The sequence below is a fragment of the Lissotriton helveticus genome, chromosome 9 (genome assembly GCF_964261635.1).
Source record: "Lissotriton helveticus chromosome 9, aLisHel1.1, whole genome shotgun sequence".
Lineage (NCBI taxonomy): Eukaryota > Metazoa > Chordata > Amphibia > Caudata > Salamandridae > Lissotriton > Lissotriton helveticus.
The window spans coordinates 1138446945-1138469689 of record NC_136070.1 but is presented as its reverse complement, the minus strand read 5'-3'; the positions used below and the strand labels follow the sequence as shown (position 1 = coordinate 1138469689).

Sequence of the window (22745 nt, the reverse complement as noted above, 5' to 3'; positions counted from 1 at the left end):
TCACTGGCTCCCAGTGAGCCAACGCAGTGTCTTTAAGTTAGGCTGCATTGTTCATAAGGCGCTGTCAGAAGAAGGCCCTAAGTTTATTTCTAATAAGATTAGGTAATACATCCCTGGCTGTCCTGGCGCTTATCATCTCGCAACTGGATTATGCTAACTCACTTTATGTTGGAATTCCAGCATATCAAGTACAACGCTTACAATTAATCCAGAACTACGCGGCCAGGTTCATTTTTCAACTCCTGGCCCGTCAGCATGTAAAGCCATTGCTTAAACAACTTCACTGGCTCCCAGTGAGCCAATGCAGTGTCTTTAAGTTAGGCTGCATTGTTCATAAGGCGCTGTCAGAAGAAGGCCCTACGTTTATTTTCAATAAGATTAGGAAATACATCCCTTCTCGCACTCTCCGATCTTCTGGTCAACACCTTCTGACCACTCCTAGATTTAAGCGCATTAAACACGGAGGGATCCGGTTCTCCATGCTGGCTCCCCAAATCTGGAACTCTCTCCCCCTCTCAATACGGACCACTCACATCCATCTTCAGTTCAGGAAACAGCTAAAAACATGGCTATTCTCACAAGCCCATCCCATCTAAGCCACCAATTCACATAGAACCCCGCCCTCCGAAGCACCAAGAAACCTACCCGGTGAAAGTTGCGCTATATAAGCATTTTTAACACAACAACATAACATCAATCAATTAAGAAATTGTAAAGCGTGCTATTCACCCGTGATGGTCTCAAGACGCGGCGGGGGAGTAAGGAGCTCCATTCAGTTGAAGAGCCAGGTCTTGGGGGTCTTCCTGAAAATGTTCAGAGAAGGGGCACGTCTGATGTCGATCGGGATCTTGTTCCAGGTTTTGGCCATGATGTAGGGAAAGGCTCTTCCGTCCCTTCTGGCTCTGCCGATGCGAGGGGTTTCGGTGAGGTCAGTGGATGAGAGGTTTCTCTTTGGTACATGGAAGGAGAATCCCTCATTGAGGAACTGGGGTCTGGTGTTGTGGAGGCATTTAAAGGCATGGATAAGTATCTTGAATGTTACTCTCTTCTCAAAGGGGAGCCAGTGGAGGTCTCGCAGGTGTTGGGTAATGTGTTCTTGTCGAGGGATGCCGAGGACGAGTCTAGCTGCAGTGTTCTGTATGGTCTGGAGTTTGCGGAGCAGAGACTTGTTGATTCTGGTATAGAGGGCGTTTTCGTAGTCCAGTCTGCTGGTTATGAGTGCGTGGGTGACGGTTTTTCTTGATTCGGGGGGGGGGTCCATTTGAAGAGTTTGAGAAGGATGCGGAGGGTATTGAAGCAGGTAGAGGCGTCAGCGTTGACCTGTCGGGTAATGGAGAGGGAGGAGTTGAGTACAATGCAGAGGTTCCAGGTATGGTTCGGGGGGTTGGCTAGCTGTCGAGGGTGGTGGGGCCACCAAGTGTTGCCCCAAGTGGTGGGGAAGGGTCCAAGGACGAGGACCTCTGTCTTCTCCGAGTTGAGCTTCAGGCAGCTGCTGCCTGAAGCACAGCCTGTCGGAGACATTGAGTAGGATCAGGGCCGCAGTGTGGGCTTGGTCGAGGAGGGTGCGGGTGTCATCTGTGGCAGCGAGTAGGGCGGTCTCGGTGCTGTGGTTGCTGCGGGATCTGGAATGGAAGGGGTCAAGTATGGAGTTCTCTTCGATGAATATCGTAAGTTGTGTGTTGATGGTCTTCTCTGTGACTTTGGCTGCGAAGGGGAGGAGGGAGATGGGTCGGTAGTTTTTGAGGTTCGACAAGTCGGCTGGGGGCTTCTTGAGCAGGGGTTTGACTTCTGCGTGTTTCCAGTAATCAGGGAAGGTGCCGGTTTCGAAGGTGGTGTTGATGGTGTGTCGTAGTTCAGGTGCGATGGTGACGGCGGCTCTGTGTAAGATGTGCAGAAGGCAGGGGTCCGTGAGTGCTCCTGAGTGGATGCCTTTCATGGTCAATTCGGTGTCTTTGGTAGTGACTGGGGTCCAGGTGGAGATGGTGGGTTGGCTGGCGTTGTTGGAGGGGGGAGTGGTTTCAGAGTCTGGTGTCAGTTCGTTGAAGTTGTCGTAGAAGGACTTGATTTTCAGATGGAAGTAGGAGCTGAGCTTGTTGCAAAGGTCCTGGGAAGGGGTGATATCTGCGGCTTCGCTGGAGGGTTGGTGAATTCTTGGATGATGCTGAAGAGTTCCCTTGAGTTGCTGGCGTTGGTGGTGATCTTGTTCAGGATGAACGTTAGTTTAGTTGATTTGATGAGATGGTGGTGTTCTGTCATGGCGTTCTTGTATGTGGTGTGGTCTCCCAACGTTTTGCTGTTTCGCCACTTCTTCTCAAGATGTCTGCAGGTACGCCTGGATTCTTGGAGATCGCCAGTGAACCAGGTGGGTTTCCTGGGGCGTTGTCTCTCAGGGTTGCAAAGAACAAGTTACTTACCTTTGGTAACGCTTTTTCTGGTAGATACTATATCTGCCTGTGGATTCCTCACCTTGTGAATATCCCCTTGCGTCAGCAACATTCGGAAATTCTTTTTGTAGCTTCGCGCCGACGTGGACTTGGACGTCATAGAGGCACGGCATCGCTCGCGACTCCGCTGACGTCACCGACGCCTACAATAGGCCCACGCCGGCGTGATGACATCAGTTCCGCCCTTTTTTCCGTGCCTTCGAGGCACACGGACGGACCAATGACAGTAGACATATACACAGTATACGCAGTACAAATATCAAGGTAAAACACACACAGTGTGAAGCAAATGCAATAAAACATTTGAAATAAACAACTCCTTGACAATAAAATAAATACATTACAGAAACTCTGGTATAGAAGAGTGGACAACGGGGAGGCGGGTGGGTCAGTGAGAAATCCACAGGCAGATATAGTATCTACCAGAAAAAGCGTTACCGAAGGTAAGTAACTTGTTCTTCTGATAGATACATCTGCCGTGTGGATTCCTCACCTTGTGAAGAGTCCCACAGCAGTCCCCACTCCCGGAGGAGGGTGTCCACTCTCCTAAACCAGGAAATCCTGGAGAACAGAGCGCGCAAAGTGACCGTCCCTCCTCACTTCGGAATCCAAGCAGTAATGCTTCGCGAAAGTGTGGAGGGAAGCCCAAGTCGCTGCTCTACAAATATCCTCTACAGGAACACCTCTAGCCAAAGCAGAGGTTGAAAACTTAGCTCTTGTAGAATGAGCCCTTATACCCTCTGGAGGTTCCTTACCGGCCAAAGAGTAGCAGATCTTTATACAGAGGACGATCCATCTCGACAAGGTTCTCTTATGGAATGCTCTTCCTTTCTTGCAGCCAGCAAACCCAATGAAGAGCAGGTCATCCAAACGAAAGTCTTTAGATCTGTCCAAGTAAAAAGACACCGCCCTTTTGGGGTCCAGACGATGTAACCTCTCCTCATCCTTAGAAGGGTGTGGGGGAGGATAAAAGGTAGGGAGGGTAATGGATTGACCAAGGTGGAAAGGAGTCACCACCTTAGGCAGAAAAGCAGCCCTGGTCCTAAGAACCATTCGATCAGCATGAATGGTCATGAAAGGGGGCCTGAAACTAAGAGCTTGAAGCTCACTTACCCTCCTTGCTGAGGTTATTGCAACGAGGAAGACTGTTTTAAGAGTCAAAAGCCTCATAGGACACTTGTGTAGGGGCTCAAAGGGAGCACCCATCAAGTATGTTAAGACAAGATTTAAGTCCCACTGAGGCACAATAAAAGGAGTAGGAGAGAACTTATTAGTGAGGCCCTTCAAAAACCTTAAAACTACAGGAGATTTAAAAAGCGGTGGCTGGTCAGGCAAACAAAGAAACGCCGACAGCGCTGAAAGATAGCCCTTCACTGTGGCAACAGCAAGCCCCTGTTGCGCCAGAGAAAGAGCAAACTGAAGAACATCAGACAAATGGGCTCTCAAAGGGTCAATAGACTTTTCCACACACCACGTGACAAATTTTGACCATCTATAAGAATAGATAGACTTAGTGGAGTCACGCCTGGCTGACAAGATGACATCCACAACGTCAGGCGGGAGGGAAAAGGAATTCAGGTTGCCCCGTTCAATCTCCAGGCATGAAGGTGTAATGTCTGGAGGTGGGGGTGAAGAACCTGCCCCTCCATCTGAGAGAGGAGGTCTGCTCTGAGAGGGAGACGGAGCGGCGGGTGAGAGGAGAGGTGGAGAAGATCTGTATACCACACCCTTCTTGGCCAGTCCGGGGCGACCAATATGACTTGGGCCCGGTCTTGGCGAATCTTCCTCAGAATCCGACTCAGAGATTTCCCCAACTCAACTGGAATGCGTCCCCCAAGTCTCCTTGCATCGGATACTGGAGACTGCAGAATGACAGGCAGTGAGCATTCTCGCAAGTGGCGAACAGGTCCACCCGAGGAGTCCCCCACGTCCGAAAGACGTGACGAACCACTTCCGGGTGAAGCCTCCACTCGAGGTCGGCAGAGAACTGCAGACTGAGACTGTCTGCACGAACGTTCAGAACTCCGGCCAGATGATTTGCCATCAGACAAATCTGATGGTCCTGAACCCAGGACCAGAGACGCAGAGCCTCTCTGCAGAGACACTGCGACCCCACTCCTCCCTGTTTGTTGATGTACCACATCGCGGTCGTGTTGTCCGTCAGGACCTGGACCGAACGACCGCGAAGGGAGGAGAGGAAGGCCTTGAGCGCCAAACGTATCGCCCGCAATTCTTGAAGGTTAATGTGAAGCAACCTTTCCTCTGGAGACCAAAGACCCTTGACCTCCAGATCCCCCAGATGAGCACCCCACCCTAGAGTGGATGCATCCGTTATCACTGTGGTCACCGGAGGAGGCAACTGAAAAGGCTTCCCCTGAGACAGCTTGCCTTCCACGCCCCACCAAGACAGATCCGCCGCAGCTGCTCTGGAGATCCTCACTAACTCCCTGAGATCCCCATTGTGCTGATACCACTGCCTGCGGAGGCACCACTGGAGCGCCCTCATGTGCCTGCGTGCATGGTTGACCAACAGAATGCATGAAGCCATCAGACCGAGCAGGCGAAGGACCTTCAGGACCGGAACGACCGCTCCATTGTAAAATAAAGGAATAATTTCCTGTATGTCGCGAATCCTTTGAGGAGGGAATGTACGACATACAGTTGTGTCCAGTACAGCACCTATGAACAGGTTGCGCTGGGAGGGCACCAGGTGAGATTTGGGTACATTTATCGAAAAACCCAACCTGTACAACAACTGGGTTGTCTCCCGCAGATGATGGAGCACCCGCTCTGACGACTCTGCTTTGATCAGCCAGTCGTCCAAATAAGGGAATACAGGAATCCCTGACCTTCTGAGATGCGCCGCCACCACTGCCATCACCTTGGTGAAGACTCGAGGCGCAGTAGTATGTCCAAACGGAAGGACCGCAAACTGATAGTGCTGCGATCCCACCGTAAAACGGAGATACTTCCTGTGTGACTTCAGGATCGGGATGTGAAAGTACGCATCCTGCAAGTCGAGTGACACCATCCAGTCTTCTTCCAGCAGAGCCTGAAGAACCTGAGCAAGGGTGAGCATCTTGAATTTCTCTTGTTTCAGATAAAAATTCAAGATCCTGAGATCCAGGATTGGACGAAGCCTGCCATCCTTTTTGGGAATCAGGAAATACCGGGAGTAGCATCCCTGACCCCTTTCCTGCTCTGGGACCACCTCTATCGCACCTTTTCTTAACAGAGTTTAAACTTCCTCCTGTAGGAGTAACAGATGTTCCTCTGAGCAATATCCCTGGCAAGGAGGGTAATTGGGAGGGAATTCCCGAAAGGGAAGGGCATACCCATTCTCTACGAGATTGAGAACCCAAAGATCTGATGTAACCGATTCCCAATCTCGTAGAAAGTGGGTAAGCCGACCCCCCACCGGACCCACATGATCCTGAATGGCAGATCTAGGGCTGCTTTTCTGTGGCTGGGGGGTTGAAGGACGTGGAGGAGGAAGAGGCTTGACGCCCTCGAGAACGTGACCTTCGCTTACCCCTGTATGACCTATACAAGGTATTTTGCTGCTGCTGTTGTTGTTGCTGCTGCTGACCTTGCCTATCGGTACGTAAAGAAGAGCGTCCAAAACCTCTGAATTTTCTGGTTGTTGAACCTCTAACTTGAAGACCAAGAGATCTAGCAGTCGCCCTGCTATCCTTAAATCTTTCTAAGGCTGTATCTGCCTTCTTGCCAAAGAGTCCTTCACCATCAAAAGACAGATCTAATAATGCAGACTGCACATCAGCAGAAAAATCTGAAGATTTTAGCCAAGCTGAACGTCTAGTGGCGACCGCAGTGCCCATGATCCTTGCAACAGAATCTGCAGTATCCAGACCGCTCTGGATATCTTGACGAGCTGCCGCCTGAGTATCCGATAAAACTTCCTCAAAGTCACCTCTGCAGTCTTCTGGAACCTTTGGGATCAATGAACGCATAGAGTCCATAAGTGCGTGTACATATCTTCCCATAAGGCAAGTGGCATTCGTTGATTTTAATGCCATACTTGCGGAGGAGAAAGTTTTCTTGGCCACTTGATCCTGTTTTTTAGCTTCTTTGTCACCAGGCACTTGTGGAAAAGCACCAACTGACTTTTTTGAACACGCAGCTTGAATCACCAGACTTTCAGGAGAAGGCTGAGATGACAAAAAGGCAGGGTCCTCAGGAGCCACTCTATATCTACTAGCCACACCTTTTGAGACAGCAAGAGCAGAAAGAAGCTTTTTCCACACCTCCATAATGGGTTAAGTCAAAGCCTCATTAAATGGGAGCTCGGTGAGTGGAGAACCTCAGTAAGCAGATTAGATTTAAATTCAACAGTAGGCAATGTTAAACCTAAAAGTCCTGCTGCCTTATTCATTACCACATGATATGGTTGAACATCCTTAGAAGGTGCATCAGGACCTGATGGTAATACCCACTCTGGGGAAAATTCAAGACCACTAGCATCAGCTAGCTCCTCGAAATAATTTTCATCCAGCTCACCTTCTTCCAAGTCAGAATGAGACTCATAATACCTCCGTTCTTCCAGGAGACGTTGAGCTTCTCTCTTAGATCTCTGCTTAACACGGATTGCGGCCGGATCCACTGTCGACTCCGACGGCGCCGGAGCCGAAGTCGGCACCGAATCCGCAGGTTTAGAAGGATGGTCCAGAGATTTGCTTGGAGCAGGCGACACTGGTGCCGGAGTCGTCCACTTCGGTCGAGCCGGCGTCGATAATGGCGTCGACCTCGGTGGAGCTGGGTACTGCCACAGCGGAGTCGGGGCCGGCATATACGGCATGAAAGGTGCCGGGGCATAAGAGTGAGGCACACCCAAATTAAATGCCATTGGACCCATGGGACCCGAAGGCGCTCCAGAGGGGTACCATGACCTTGAGAAAACACCATACATAGCGTTGAGAAACGCTGAAGGATCCTGACCTGGAGCTGGAAAAGGTGGATGATCACCTTCAGGTCGACCTCGAGGCAGATTCTAGTCTGTTTCAACAACAGGAGTCGATTCCTCTTCCTCATTAGGAACCTCACCGACCTCTTCTTGAGTTGGAGACGGTGCCGGGGTCGGGTCTGAAACCGGAGTCGGAGAATGAATTTGCGACTCCAAAGGCGAGGCCTCGCCTTCTTGATCTGAAATCTCTTGTGGAGGAATCACTTTCGATTTAATCTTCTTGGGTGATCTCGACCTCGAGTCTAACTTCTCACCCGAATGACGTCGAGATTCATGTCTCCTTTTCTTATGCTTCTTATGTGACCTCGAAGCATGATCCGATGAGGACTTCGAAACCGACGCCTCCCGAGATCTTGATCTCGACTTCGACCTCGACTTCTTCGAGTGGGATTTCGAAGACTTCTTTCCTTTATCAGCCTTCAGTTTCGCCACAAGAAGCTTGGTCTCCCTTTCTCGCCGGGCCTTTGGATTCATTTTTTGACACGACGAACATCCATCCACGTCGTGGTCGGAGCTCAAACACCAAATACAGTCCTGGTGTGGGTCCGTAACGGACATCATCTTTCCGCATTCTCTGCAGGGTTTAAACCCTGTCTTCTTTGTCGACATAATAAAGAGACAAAGATGCAAGAGAACAGAGAAACGAAGAAAAACAGTAACAGAGTTACCAAAAGCTACTGAGTATCCCGAAACCGTTAGTGTCGACGACGCGGAAAAAAGGGAACTGATGTCATCACGCCGGCGTGGGCCTATTGTAGGCGTCGGTGACGTCAGCGGAGTCGCGAGCGATGCTGTGCCTCTATGACGTACAAGTCCACGTCGGCGCAAAGCTACAAAAAGAATTTCCGAATGTTGCTGACGCAAGGGGATATTCACAAGGTGAGGAATCCACACGGCAGATGTATCTATCAGAAGGGGTGCGATTTCATTAGTGAAGTTGGAGATCCATCTGTGTAGTTCTTTGGCTGCGAGATTTGCGTCGGTCGAAGTGGAGGGGGCATCCCAGTTGAGGGTGGTGTGGAGGTGCTCCTCAGTGACCTTGCTCCAGTTCTTTCGCGGTGGGCGAGGACTGGTTTGGGGGCGGTGGTTTTGTTGACACAAAGTGTACCCAGTGGTATAGAAATGAGTCCTCTATAAGTCTTGTTTGAGATGGTTCCACAATGCTTTTGCAAGCGCATAAAAGGAAATACAGGTGAGTGAATAATAATAGCGTGACCTTGCTGCTGTACCTTTACAGCTGTCAGTTTCAGAAGCTCCGAGTACCAATATTGTCTAGACCAAGTTGGGGTGATGAGGACAATGGTGAGGTTCCCAATTGACTTTGGTGACTATCCATGGAATTAGGTGAAATGGTGGAAAGGTGTAATCAAACATTTCATGTCGTGAAAATGCACTTCTCCTCATACCTGGCTACTAGTAAAGCACCAGCATCTCTTGTTCTCTACGTGTTTGTGACTCTGGGTAGATGGTCTGCGTTGAGTACTATGCCATCGTGATTTACCCATGCCCATAATTGATTGGACTCCTGCGAGAGTTCAAGTGATTTTGTCATGCCTTGCTTGTTTCTGTAATAGTATATGTGCTGTTGTCTGTCCACATTAAAATGGGTGACTGACGTAATAAGGCTAGTCCATTGCAAATTGCTCTTAGCTCAAATATATTTAAGTGGAGCGATGTCTCCTCATTACCCGAAAGGGAACATGAGGAAAATTCCTGCAGGCGGGCTTCTCATCCCTAGATTGAGAGGTTCATGGTCATACAACAACAAAAGGAATGGGAAGATAAGAATGTCCTTGATTTGGCAATTCAACAATGGAGGGAAGACTTTGCTCTGTCTGTTATCCTTACAAGATCCTTGAACAATCCTTGTCACTAGGTCCACTCTAAAAGAGGTCTCATGATAAGTCGGCAATTGGGCCCCAGAGGAAGGCATAAGAATATCATACCAAGCATGGATTTGTACTTGCAGCCATTACAGTGTAAGGTTGTAAAAACTGCTTTGCAGTCACCTGATGACCAGCGGTATGGTCTTGCAAATATTATGCCTTTTCCCCATGTGTATCTCGAAGCCTCCTAGGAATTGATTTCTGGTTGTCTGAGTCATGGAGGACTTTACCATGCTAATGGAAAGACCTAGGTAGTTGTAAAGGTTGGGACAAATGGCAGGTCAAGACCACAGGAGACTTTTTGTTGTTGGCAATCGTCCAGACATGATGGTCCTATCTCTTAAGGTGAGTTGCCACTGGAATTAGACACTCTGTAAAAATATGGAGTGTACACTTTAATCCGAAGCACAGGACATGTATTTAATAGTGGCACTGGCTACTTTAAATTGTAAATACTTTGTGTGTTTGGGATATATCAGGGTGTGAAAATATGCTTCTTCAATAAGGAGCAATGTCATGTACTCCTCCTCCTGAAGCAGCTGAAATATCTCTTGAAGGAATATTATAAAAAACTGTTGCTTTCGCAGGAATTTGTTCAGTTGTCTTAGATACAGTATCGGTCTCCATTCCTCAAACTTCCTACTGATAAGAAAATACCTCAGATTGCATTGAAACTTGGGAATGGGCTCAAGGGTCCTTTTCTGCAGCATGCAAATAATTTCTGCCTTCATAAGAGAAATGCATTGATGAGCATCTTGCATCAGCAGGGTTACAGGTGGTTTTTGAATTAATTCCAAAGTATAGCCTTCACTATTTTTGCTTTTTGTGATCTGGTTTTAGTTGGCACTAGTCTAGTGGGCCTGCAGCACTAATTGTGCCACCCACTTCAGTCAAACATGTCTCGGCCTGCCACTCCAGCCTGTGTGTGAGGTTTAAACCTCCATTTTGACCTGCGAAATAAACCTTTCATCAGGCCTAAACCTTCCATTTTAATACATGTAAATCATCCCTGGGTAGGACCTTTAGAGCCTAAAGGACAGTGTGCAGGGTATGTAAACATTTAGACATGTACTTTTAAGTTTTACATGTCCTGGTAGTGAAAAATATTTGTTTCTCTCTACTGAGAGGCCTACCTCTCTAATAGGATAAGATTGGATTACCTTATTACATGTAATACGTGATAACTTTCAATTGGGAGCAGGTAGAAATGTTGAGTTTGGCAACTAAAGATTTGTAATTTAAAACCTTCTTTAATGGTAAAGTTGGAATTTTAGTCACAGTTCTGAAAATGCCATTTTTAGAAAGTTTATTTTTTTTGTTGCAACCATTTGGGTCCTGCAGTCTGTAACTTGGGTCGCATGACTAGGTGTACCTGGCAGTTGGTCTTTGAGTATTACTCCCAGTCAAAGAGGGAACAGGTGTTGGCAGAAGGGCCAGCTCTGACTTAATAGGGGGGAGAGCTGTCACCTACCATTCTTGAACATCACAAAGGCTCTGCATCAGCACACTTACAAAGGGTTTCACACTAGTTTTTTGTGACCCCACACAAGCTGGGGCCAAAGCAGGGAGGCAGGACATTCCAAACACCTCTAGGGGTAGAAACCTCCAGACCCTTCTCCTACTTCAAAGCTGGCACCAACTATACATATTGGACTCTCAAACCCAACTCTTCAGTACACCTCTAGACTTGTGGAAGACTCAGAAGGACAACTGCAAGAGGGACTACTACTCTGCTTCACTGCTGACTCAGTGATAAGGACTGGACCTGCATCTTCATCCCAGGACCACCAGAGTAAGTCCAAGTGCTAAATGGCCGGCCTCCTGATCAGAGCCTCAGGGACAGAAGAGGCTCCAACCACCGTGACTCTGTCTGCTATGAGTCTTGCGCCTCAAGTAGTGTCACCCCAGTCCTGGACGCTTGGAAGCGGGTCTGAAGGTGGTCTACCAGTCCAGCTGTTGTTTCTAGGATAGAACCAATGCAGTGCAACGCATCTCTTCGCAGCTCCACTTCTGAACTGCTGCTGCATGATGCATCTCTGACACCGAACCTCACATTGCAGCCCACATCTCCTCGGAACCGCTGCTGTGCGACGCATTCCCAACAAAGGACTTTGCATCGCAAGCCCTCATGGACGGTATTCCGATAACGAAGGACCTCGCATCACAAGCCTCGCCGATGGCTTCATCGGAACTGCCACTGCGCGACATATCCTTGATGCAGGACCTCGCATCACTGGTCGCAGGTCATTGGAACAGCCGCTGCATGACACATCCTCAATGTAATAATAATAACAGAATTTATAAGAGCGTGAACAGCTACCTCAAACAGAGGTGTTCCGGCGCTAAAAGCAAGACAGAAGTGCAAATCGCTAGATCAACAAGCGATAGCCTGTCCCTATGGATCGATGCTAAAGAGCCAAGTTTTGAGGGCTTTCCTAAAGATTGGCTCGGATTTTATTTGTCGCAAGAAGTTGGGCAGAGCGTTCCAAAGCTTAGTAGCCACAGCCACAAAGGATCTCCCTCCAATACGTGCTTTCTTGAACCTCGGGACGCACAATAGGTTCAAGGAGCCTGATCTCAGGAGCCTGTTTTGTTTGTAGCTGCATAAGCACTGCTTCAGATAGCTCGAGTATTTACCGTGAAGAGAGCGGAAAGCAAGTGTCAAGGCCTTAAATTCAATTCTCCTTGCCACGGGCAGCCAGTGGAGTTTCTTAATGTGTGGTGAGATATGGTGACGGTAGGGTACTCGCCTAATCATTCTTGCCGCTGCATTTTGGACCATTTGCAACCTTTTGATCAGGTAAGCAGGTAAACGTAAGTATAGACTATTTGCATAGTCCAAACTTGCAGTCACCGTATCGTGCATGACCACTCGGTGGCAGTCTTCAGGTAGTAAATGGATGAATTTACGTAGGCTTTTCAATTTGCCAAAGCAGGCCAATGACACCTGCGTAATCTAAGCTGAGAGGGAGAGGTCCGTCTCCCATTTGACCCCTAAGTTTTTTGCTGAGGCTGCCGGAGTAGGTGGAAGGCCCATTTCCTGCGGTTATCAAAGATCCACAGGCGGTGGGCAGGTATTTCCACCCAATTCTCCAGCATTTTTGTGGGGGCTGGAAGACAAGAGATAGGGCGATAGTTACTAAGGTCGCCAGGCACTCCATTGAGTTTTTTCCTAAGGGGCAGCACAGTAGCTTGTTTCCACAACTTAGGGAAAGTGCCAGTTGTTAGAGAGGTGTTCCAAATGTGGATCAACCACTAAGCTATAGAGTGGGCCACTGTATTCCAGAGTTTCGGGGGGCAAGGGTCCTCTGGGGAGCCTGATTTGCAGCTTAAAATCGGGGCCATACCATCTGGCCATATGATCGGGTGGTATTCGCAAAACGTGGCTTGTTGGACATTGCCCTCAGTCCTGTCAGATTTAGTCGTAGCAACATTTTCCATGAAGGTATTATAGCTAGTATGGATTTTATTATCAAAAAGTCGACGATATTTTCACATAGTAAGGAGGAAGATTGAGCTTCAGTTTGTAATTAAAACCATCTGAAACTAAACCAAGACAAAACGGAAATCCTCCTCATAGTCAACAAAGAACAGACCCCCCCAAATCACGGAATGGATAAAGTCTATTGATGCTCTCGACTGTACCCTCATCCCAGCAGACTCAGTGAAGTCATTGGGTATCACTCTTGACCCCAACCTGGATATGATCAAACACATCAAGAACACCGCAAGATGTGCTGTGTTCAACTTAAACCTACTGTGGAAGAGGTGTGGCGCCGCGGCCAGGGCGACTGACGCTGGAATCTGGGGACCACGGTTCGATCCCCGGCTCCGGCGGCAGGTTAGCCCAGCACCATGTGACTCTGGGCAATAGCTCGCTTAATCTTCCCGACGGCCCCCCAGCGCCTAGAGACCCTTACGGGTGATTGTGCGCTTTACAAATGTGGACTTTAACTTTAACTGAACAAAATCAAGCCCTTCATCCCACCAACTGACCTTAAGCAAGTCGCGCAATCCCTCATTCTATCCAGATTAGACTATGGGATCGCCACCCTCACAGGCACGGCTAAACTACACCTTTTGTCCTCTCAGAACAACCCTAAATGCAGCAGCCATAATGGTGACAGGAGTAAAGAAATACAAACACATCTCCCCCGCTCTAAAAGAGCTTAAGTGGCTCCCAATAGAAATGCGGGCCAACTTCAGAACTGCTTGTCTCACACACAAAGCTCTGCACACTGGCAAACCCACCTATCTAGCTGCCAAACTCAAGAAAGCGGGACAGACAAGAAACCTCAGAAGCACCAACACTCTGCTACTCATCCCCCCAAAAACCCGCAAACAAAAGACCTTATTGAGGTCCTTCTCCGGAAAGGCACCCAGAATTTGGAATGCCATCCCTATACATATCACGACTAACCCTTCCTTCAAAGCATTCAAAAGCCAGCTCAAAGCGTTCCTCCTCAATCGAGACCTCACAAAGCGACAACGGACCTACAAGAATATTCTGCCTCAAAACAGAGGACCCAGTGAATACAGAAAGTTCACTCCTTACAACACCTTCCTCCTGTCTCGCACAGTACTCCTCCCTACTTTTACCGCAAACTTTACAACTCTGCATTGAATGCTACTAGACTTATACTGATTAATGAACCACCTTGGAATTACTGTGTTTTATCGGACACTCTTTGTATACTGGACTGTTATTGACAAATGTTGTAAAGCACTTCGATACCTCCGGGTCTGGCTAGCGCTATATAACACTCCAAAATAAAATAAATAAAAATAATTCTTGAGGCCTGAGAACAGCATTCACAACCTTAAATAATTCCTTACTTGAGTTCTCTGCTGACTTAATGCTTTTTACTATAAACTCTCTTCTAGCTGTTTTTATACTTTTGTGTAGCTGTTTAAGGGCTTTCTTGTATGCAATGTAGGATCCCGCATTGTTCTGCAACCATGATTTAAGGTACTTTGATCAGCAGACCTGACTTGGCCTAAAAGTTTGTGCCAGTCCGGCGTGACCAGATAAACATAGTTGGCATTTTGTGCTTTTAGCACTATTGTTCACTTAAGTCTTGAAAATTGCATATCTCCGGTTCTACGGATTGGATTTTTGTCATTTCCATCTCAAATAATTTATTAGATTTTATTCTAGTTTTCTAAATTGGTGTGTTTTTTTTTTTTACTTCGAGTCACATGTAGTGAAAAAGCATTTTGTGATTACCAAATAGCGCTTTTTACCTTATCGCTATTTGGTAATCGCAAAATGCTATGTATGTAAGGAATTGCCAAAGATTTAGCGATTCCTTAATATTACGAACTAGCGATTCAGTAAATAGGTAATCGATATTAGGTAATACTACTCCATTTGTTCCTATGTACCTAAGGACCCATAGGTGCGAATGATTTTGCATTAGCTAATTTGCGATTACCTAATTATGTAATGCAAAGCCAAGGGTGTCCGAGTGCAAAAAGGCCCACTCGAAGCACCAAAAAACCCAAAATGTGCGCATGTAAAGGACACAAATGCCGCTCTACATGGCACTTTGAAAAATACATTTTTACAAAATTTGCACATGGTTATTATCGACTTGGAGTCTATGGCAATAGCATTTTCCTAAATGTACAGTCTGCATTTAGAAAATGCTTGGTACATGTTTTAAGGGAATCACAGATTATGAATCCCTATTTGTAGTCGCAATTTTAGGTAATCACTATTGTTGTGCTTACCTAAAATTGCGACTACAAAGCCTTTCATACATTTTGAATGGCTATCTTGCATTCGCAACGACCAAAATTATAGATTCGCACCATTAGTGAATGCAAAATTGTTTGATACATGTGGCCCTAAGTTACTGTTTGAAGTGCAACACAAATACTTTACACACTACCTCAAAGTTAAGCCTAACTGCTTTGCGCCAACCTACCAGAGGGTTAAGCAAAGGTTAAGTTAGGGTTTGCTTGTGACTACACCCTGATAGGAATGGTGGTTGCTGCTTCAGTAAGGTTTCAACGCCCCTCCATCAGTAACCCAATTTCCTACAATGCCCATAGTGTGCTATAGCCAGAACCTACTTATCCATAGTGATTGCATACTACTTTTGACAAAACTTTACAATTTGAACAGCTCTGGCAATTATAATGCTGAGCAGATCAGTCCCATGAGAATTTAGAAGTGCTACTCCATTTAGTTCACAGCTTTTGAAGCAATTGTTCTTCAATCACAGCAGGGATGGGAAACCTGTAGCCGGTGTCAGTCTGGGGCCACTGTCCTTGACTTCTCATTACTTCTCTTCTTGACAGTAGATATGCCATATTGTTGTGCCTTTGAGGTTCCTCTGACCTAATGCATTGGAGAATGGCATCCTATAGTGGAAGTACTGCTATTGTTGTTGGTGATAAGGCTGCTGTGGCTGGAAGGCACCTTAAAGAGGTTGCTGTCCTCAGGTTCTGGAGCTGTGAAAGGATAGCTGTATACAAGCTTGAAGGAAATGAAACAATCGTGCTGTGTCTGTCTCTCCTTTCAAGCTCTTAAAGGTATCATTGGCATGATGACGAAATAATGATTTGACATCAGATGCCATGTCCATAATGTGATTTTGTGAATGGGTTGAAAAGCGGTGAACATTAGCCTTACAAGTCGTGTTAGCACTGCTGTTCCCACTAGTTGAAAGAAACCAACATTAAAAATATCCATCACTCCATCAATGATGGCTGTGGACGCACTCTGCTTCCCTTGGTATCGCAAGCGATACCTCTCTTTCTTTTCAGGAGCGAGCTCCAAATGAGAGCCTATATCAGTCCGCATTTTCATTTATAGTGGCCTAAGATCACCATGGCAATAGCCACTCCTACTGATTTTACTGTGCCCTGTGATGAGACCCATTTTCCTTGAGAGTTCAAGCAACCTCCTTCCCTCCATGGGGGTGCATTACATGGAGACGAGGCCTTCAGTCAATGGTGCTATGCTGCTTGTTGTCCAACTGAGTCTGCCTTGTGGTGACCTATCAGGCATGTCGGTGTAGAGTCAGGTGCTCTATACTTCTTTTCCAGGCTCGGAACAGTCGCTGTGAAGGTAGTTGGAGTTTGCTTCAGGTTTTTGGTTATTCCATCTGTGGACCACTAAGGGTGTGGCTCTTGAAGTCTTTAAAATCATATAGACACTTTCTCTCTATCAGACAGCGAAAGATGGAAATGCGGTCTGGTGGGTAATCCACTAATGGTGGAATTCTTCACTAACAGGGTTTGCCACATACTTTTTTCATCCACTGGCATCCTCAAGGACCCCATTTTCCTCTTCTTACTCAATATCCTCTTCTTCCACACTTTCTGCTTCTACTATTCTTGGTGGTGGTAATGGAGGTAGAGGGTGAGGTGTTGGTGAAATCAGTTGTTGTGGCAGTAGCTGTGGCTGTTGTTCTTGGGGAGGTTGCTGTGACTGAGGTGGTGGCAGTGAATGAGGAGCCTTCAGTCGTTTGAGAACATTTTAAATAATAATCCATCATCAATGACTAGAGATCCGTAATCAGACCTAAATCTACATGCATCATCGGAGGTTTATATTAAGGTTCCATGTAATAAGGAACATGTGAGTCTAATCACAAAGGTTCATTTACACGTGAGAAAATCTACATGTATACATTTACTTTTACACTTTGGGATAAATGTGCTACCACTGGCTATTCACCATTTCCGGGTGTAAATGTACTCCAAAGTAGAGATTTACATGTCTCTGCCCCCTGAAACTAAGGGTAGGGGCCACATTTATGAGTGTAAAGTTACTTCTTGTAAGTTTTCAGAACTAGGCAGAGATCTCCACCACCCTGGTGGAGATATCTACCACTGCAGTAGAAATTCCATGGTAAAGAATAGGGGAAATTATTAAAGCATACACATTTTTTAAAATATATATTTTATTTCTTTTATTGTAAAATATACAGGTAAAATAAATTAATATAAGTATTTCTACCCTAGAACAATTGAAATAGTTTGTACTAAATAATTTATTAATTTAAATGCATTAATGTATTTTACAAATGCTAAATTTTTAAACAAAAGAAACAATACTCTAGATAGAAATATTATTTTTAATTACTAACTACTAAATTCAATTAAAAGTTGTGTTAATTGATTAAATTACATTTTAAATGTTTAAAATGTACTTTTTAAATAAGTTTACAGTCAATTTTAAGCTAATGAATATATTTAATAACATTTAATATATTTAATTATTAATTTTGCATAACTGTAGGACTAAAACATATATAATACACATTGGCAGTTGCCAAAGTGTAGTTACAGTAGGTCAGATTTTCCATAAGAAAAGCAATTTTTGATTTCTTACTAGTTTTGGTGCCTTTTGATGAATCAACAGAAAGCTTTAAAAAGTAAAAGTTCATCCACTTTGGATACTCCATGGACAGTTTTGCGCAGATCTGTCAAGTGGGGGGGCAAGAAGAAGGGTGGGTCTCTACAGTGCTATTTTCCATTTCAATTCTTATGGGAAAATTTGCTCTCTGATACAGAAAAAATGACAATGAAATCACACCAAATTTGGCAGAAAGAACAGGGCTCAGAAAGCTTGTTTTTTGTGATTTGGTTTTAATCTGTCTCACCATTTTCAAGAAATTGCTGTTTAAAGAGGGGCTCAAATTAGACACCCAGGAAACACTATGCAAAAAAATTTGCCTAAAGCCTTTAGATAAAAAGTTCAAATGTATTTCTTCATCACCATTAGTACATTGGTGTTTCTATAGAGCACATTCCTGTGCATACAATGGGACTAAATGCTGGTTTCAGGGAGAACTCCACAGCATTTGACTCAGAGGACAAAATCTAATGACCCTTCCAGAGCTGGATCATCACAGGATGATGACTTAACTATGTGCCTTCGACGACAGCAGAAGCACAACCGGCTAGGCCCCAGAAATAATGGTGGTTTGACAGTTGTTCTCATTACCAGCTGGCCAAACAAAGGCACATGAAGTTACATGCACCTAGTGCAAACAAGTGCTCCATAAGGGTAAACCTAGCCAGTACTCCCTGGGAATGAGCCAGATGTGGAAGCATCTGTGTGCTATACATCCCAACCATATAGTTTGTGCAGAGTGCAAGAGAACACAGCAGAGAGCAGAAGTGAAGAAACTGCACCTAGGAAGTGCAGCACTGAGAGTAAAAGAACAACATCATGGAGCATTTTGCTATATACTATAAGAACTGTTTGAAATTTGTGACTTCTGGGGAGACCGGTAAAATAATTATTTCTAGAGCCATGGAAGACCATATAAAGAAAAGAGTTGTGCAAACAAACCTAATAAATAAAAAAGTAATATATAAATAAAGCAAAGCTCTACATTCAATCTCCTCTGCATACAACCATACAACTAGAGTTTGTGTGCTGAGGGGCTGAGGCCAGGCCTAGTGCCCAACCACCACTTCCTTTGGCTATATACCATGCAGAGAGGGGTTGTCCATCTGAAGACAGTGCTACACATGCTGCTTGCAGAAAATAATTTTATACATCCAGAAATTCACTGAAAAAGCAAAGCCTAAAGTGATATTATAGGTGGTGGATTAAAAATAAAGGCAATTTCCAGAAAATCTGTGCCAAAAGCAGAAGCTTCTGTTCACTTATAATTATCCACCTGTGGATGTTTGAGCAGATGGCCATATGAAATATATATGTTATATAGAATACTATTAGCAGATTGCATGTAAATTGTGCATTTATAAGGTGTGGACATTTTTTCAGACCTTCCCTGATGATTTTGAAGCCTTGCACACTGTTGTAGGGTTAATTTATGTAGAGACGGTGTCATTTATATTATGCTTTTAACAATGGCTCCAAGGTTGTATGCGTTTCTGCTCTTCTCAGTATGTAGTGTATTTTACCAAACTACAGAGGGTTATCCATATGGCTTGGCTAAAGGTGCCTTATCAGTGTGTAACACTGAAGTATACAAAACGATGGACTAAAGTACACAAAACGATAGACTATGATAAACAACTGTGGACTGGCAGCCCAGAGTAATTACTAGTGGTTGAGACTAATTCAAGTATTCCATCCATCACTTTTTTGTATACTTTAGTATGTTTGCCTAAGTGGGATAGGTATGCCGAGACATGGATCCCGTGCACACTGTGTCATTGGAACTGAATGATGAGCCTGAACTAGGGCCAAACCAGTCCTGGGTTGCTTGTGTTCTGGTTCGTGGAGGAGCTTGTCTGGCAGTTTGGACTGAACTGTTCCCATTGGAGCAGGGTCAAGACTGATTTGAATATGGCTGGGTCCAAACTGAGGTGACATGGTGGTTATGCCCATTATGACCCGATTGGTGAAGGAAAATTGGGAACAGATGTAGCTTGTTGAATTATCTCCTATCCACAATGTCTATAGAACACGGACATAATCAATGAATGGTGTAATCTGAAATTTCATAAGTGATGTAATCAATGATGAAATGTCATCAGTGATGCCATCAATAAGGTATTATAACATACGTGAGGTCATTAGCACTGCATGCCAGGAGTGCAAATAATTGCCGTTAATTAAACCATAACTGGAAAGTTTGAGTTGTTTTGGGGCTTTTAAATGTTAGCTCTTGTCTCATTACATCACTTAACTGTAACATCACTTTAACTTTTTTCTTCAGTGAATACATACAAACACATCATTTAAAAGTGGAAATAATTGATTTTTTAGCAGAATTTCTTCTGTGTTGTAATATTAAGCCTCTGCCTCAATTATTTTCTATGAGAGTGTGTTGCATTATCTGACCTTGTGTGGTGTTAGACTTACTCCAAGGGTGGGCTGTAGTACATTTACTACTGTTTTGTCACCTATAGGGCAGTAGTAACTTTAGAAGTGTAGTTTGTGACTAGCATAGGTCTTACTCTTTTGTGGGTGAGTGAGAGTTTGTATTAGCATGCCCCTTCCTAAACTCCTTATTAGCCCACCTAAAATCCCTCATTATTACTCCTTAAACCCCTCATATTTAGTTGATATTCTTTGTTTTTCCACCAATCTCCCTAGTCATTCCCACGTTTACTACATTGGGGCCAATTCCGATCTCGCTCGGAAAGCCCTACGGCTGACTTGGTCCCGTAGAGCTTTCCAACTGACTTGTGCTCCTGGGGTCCGAACGCTCGAGTATGATGCAAGTAGGCGCTGATGGACTTGGGTCGGCCGGAGCCCCATTGAAGTCCGTGGGAGCCTGATGTATGTTGCGTACATGGCTTCCATTGCAAAAAAAGTACGTTGTGGAAAAGGGCGCCTCCTGTCGTGGGGATGCATCGGTGCCCTCGCACCATACATGCATGTGTAGGGGGGACCCTTGGGTTCCCCCTGTGACCAAGTCGTAGGGCTACGGGTGAAGGGGGGCCCGCTAAGTCCCTCCAAAGTCAGCTTCCCAGAGCTTTTTCGTGTTGGAGGTTCCGAGTCGATCCAGCTGCTCGATGCGCGCATCGTACTTGGTTGCTCGGAAATTGGACTCATTGCGCGATGCGCGTTGATGAAGTCGGAGTCGTCTGGACGTTGTCGCTGACGGGTATGAGTTGGTCGGAGTGCGAGGCTATTCACACATTGTACTTGCTCGCTCGTAAAGAGGTAGGAATCGTCCGGAAATCGTGTGTACGAGACGGAGTCGCTCCTGACGGATGCATCCAGGGAGCCCCTCCGACCGACATCGGAATCAGCAAACTTCCATGTGCAGAGATCTCCCCATTAACAATATAGGAGACGTGAAGTTCAAGATTTCCACCCATAGGGTTATGAATTGCATTTTGTAGTACGTAAGTAGTGCAACTATAATACTACTTTACATACTATAAAACGCAGTTGTGAATTGGGCACAAAATGCCTATCATCAAGGGAATTCCCATAGCTTCAGGAAGGCCCCTCCTTTTCCTGCTTCAAAAGGGATTTGAAACTCCATCTCCTCGACAAATACTTTACCGACAAAGCCAAATGAACCAATCTCTGATAACCCAGTTGACTCTCCTTAATATCCAGACCATCAAGGATTGGTGGTCATTTGACTGTTTCACCTAACTTAGTTATCACTTGTCTCACCCCTCTAATGTATTCTGTGTTAAAAGGTTTATTGTTATGCATATCTCCTCATGTATCCTTATACCATGTTTTTTAGTACTCTATTTCATTCATGTTGTAAAGCGCTCTGATATCCATGGGTCTAGCTGGCGCTATATAAAACGTATAAATAAATAAATAAAATAAATATAGGGCACGAAGAAGGGGTTGGTTCACTTGCATGGAACTGATCCTCTTCACTACCCACAGAGACAGAAATGCAAGCGGTGCTGTCAACAGGGTTTGATAAAACCAGAAAAGTTGAGAGAAGCACTGACCTGTAGCAAAGAGCTCAGAGGAGACTCCCTGAACTCAAGCTGTGTGGTGAAAATCTGAATGGTATTGACTTCTGGGTGAAGCCGCACTGGCTGAAATTCGGGTCTTTTCAAATGAGGCTAAATGGCTGCTACATATACACTGTGATGTAGTTGTGTTTGCTCAGTATGTACCAGAGGCTTCTTCTTAGATAATGGAAGATTCAAGCATCTGAATCATGGAAAGATCCGATGCTTGAGAAACATGGAGTTTCTAAAAGTGTGTTCTGGAATCCTCACATGTGCGGAGATATTCCACCTCTTACGAATATTAGAGAGAATTCAATGGTGAATAACTCTCAGTTACCAATACTGTACTTTAAACAAAAGAACACGATGGATTTCATAAGGCTCTGAGTAAGTAGTAAAATATAAATGCCAAACATTGGCTGCACATTATTGTGCTTGTGATATTTACATCACTAGTTTCAAACACAATTTACAAGCTTTCAAGGTGTTCATGTTGGTCGTACTTTAGAACCGCACAAGAGCCTGATTTAGAGATGTGGGTATAAAGAAAATCCTCAGATTTCAGAAGGCTATGCTAAATCCAAGGAGAGTCCAACAGTCACATTTCCTTAACCTAAGGAACTAACAGCCTGATTCATCAAGCCGAATTGCGCTCGCAAAGGGCCAGATTCTGAGAATCTGGCCCTTTGCGAGTGCAATTTTTGCATTTGGGATTCATCATCCCAAATGCAAAAATCGGTAATTGCTAATTCGCTAAATTGCGAGGAATTACATTTAAGGAATCTCTATTTGAGATTCCTTAAATGCAATTCATCAACCATTTTTAAATTGCTAATTCGCAATTTCGGGCCGCTATTTACCGAGAGGTCAGACCTCTCGGTAAATAGCAAAAACTTAGAAAAATGCTTTTAAAAGCATTTTTCTAAGTTGCATGTTGCACACACACATGTCCTTTGGACATGTGTGTGCGCAACAACAGTTTCAATTTGGACACCCCTGGCACCCTTTAAATCGCTATCTTATTTGCGAGTAGCAAATTGCTAATCGCAAATAAGGAAT

At 45.2% G+C, this 22745-nt stretch overlaps 1 protein-coding gene across 1 annotated transcript in view; it reads right to left on the bottom strand.

The window, feature by feature from the left end:
• The window catches only part of DNAH12 (dynein axonemal heavy chain 12), a 1534490-nt gene that overhangs the window by 875883 nt on the left and 635862 nt on the right, over positions 1-22745 (bottom strand). The gene's annotated exons all lie outside the window — the stretch shown is intronic.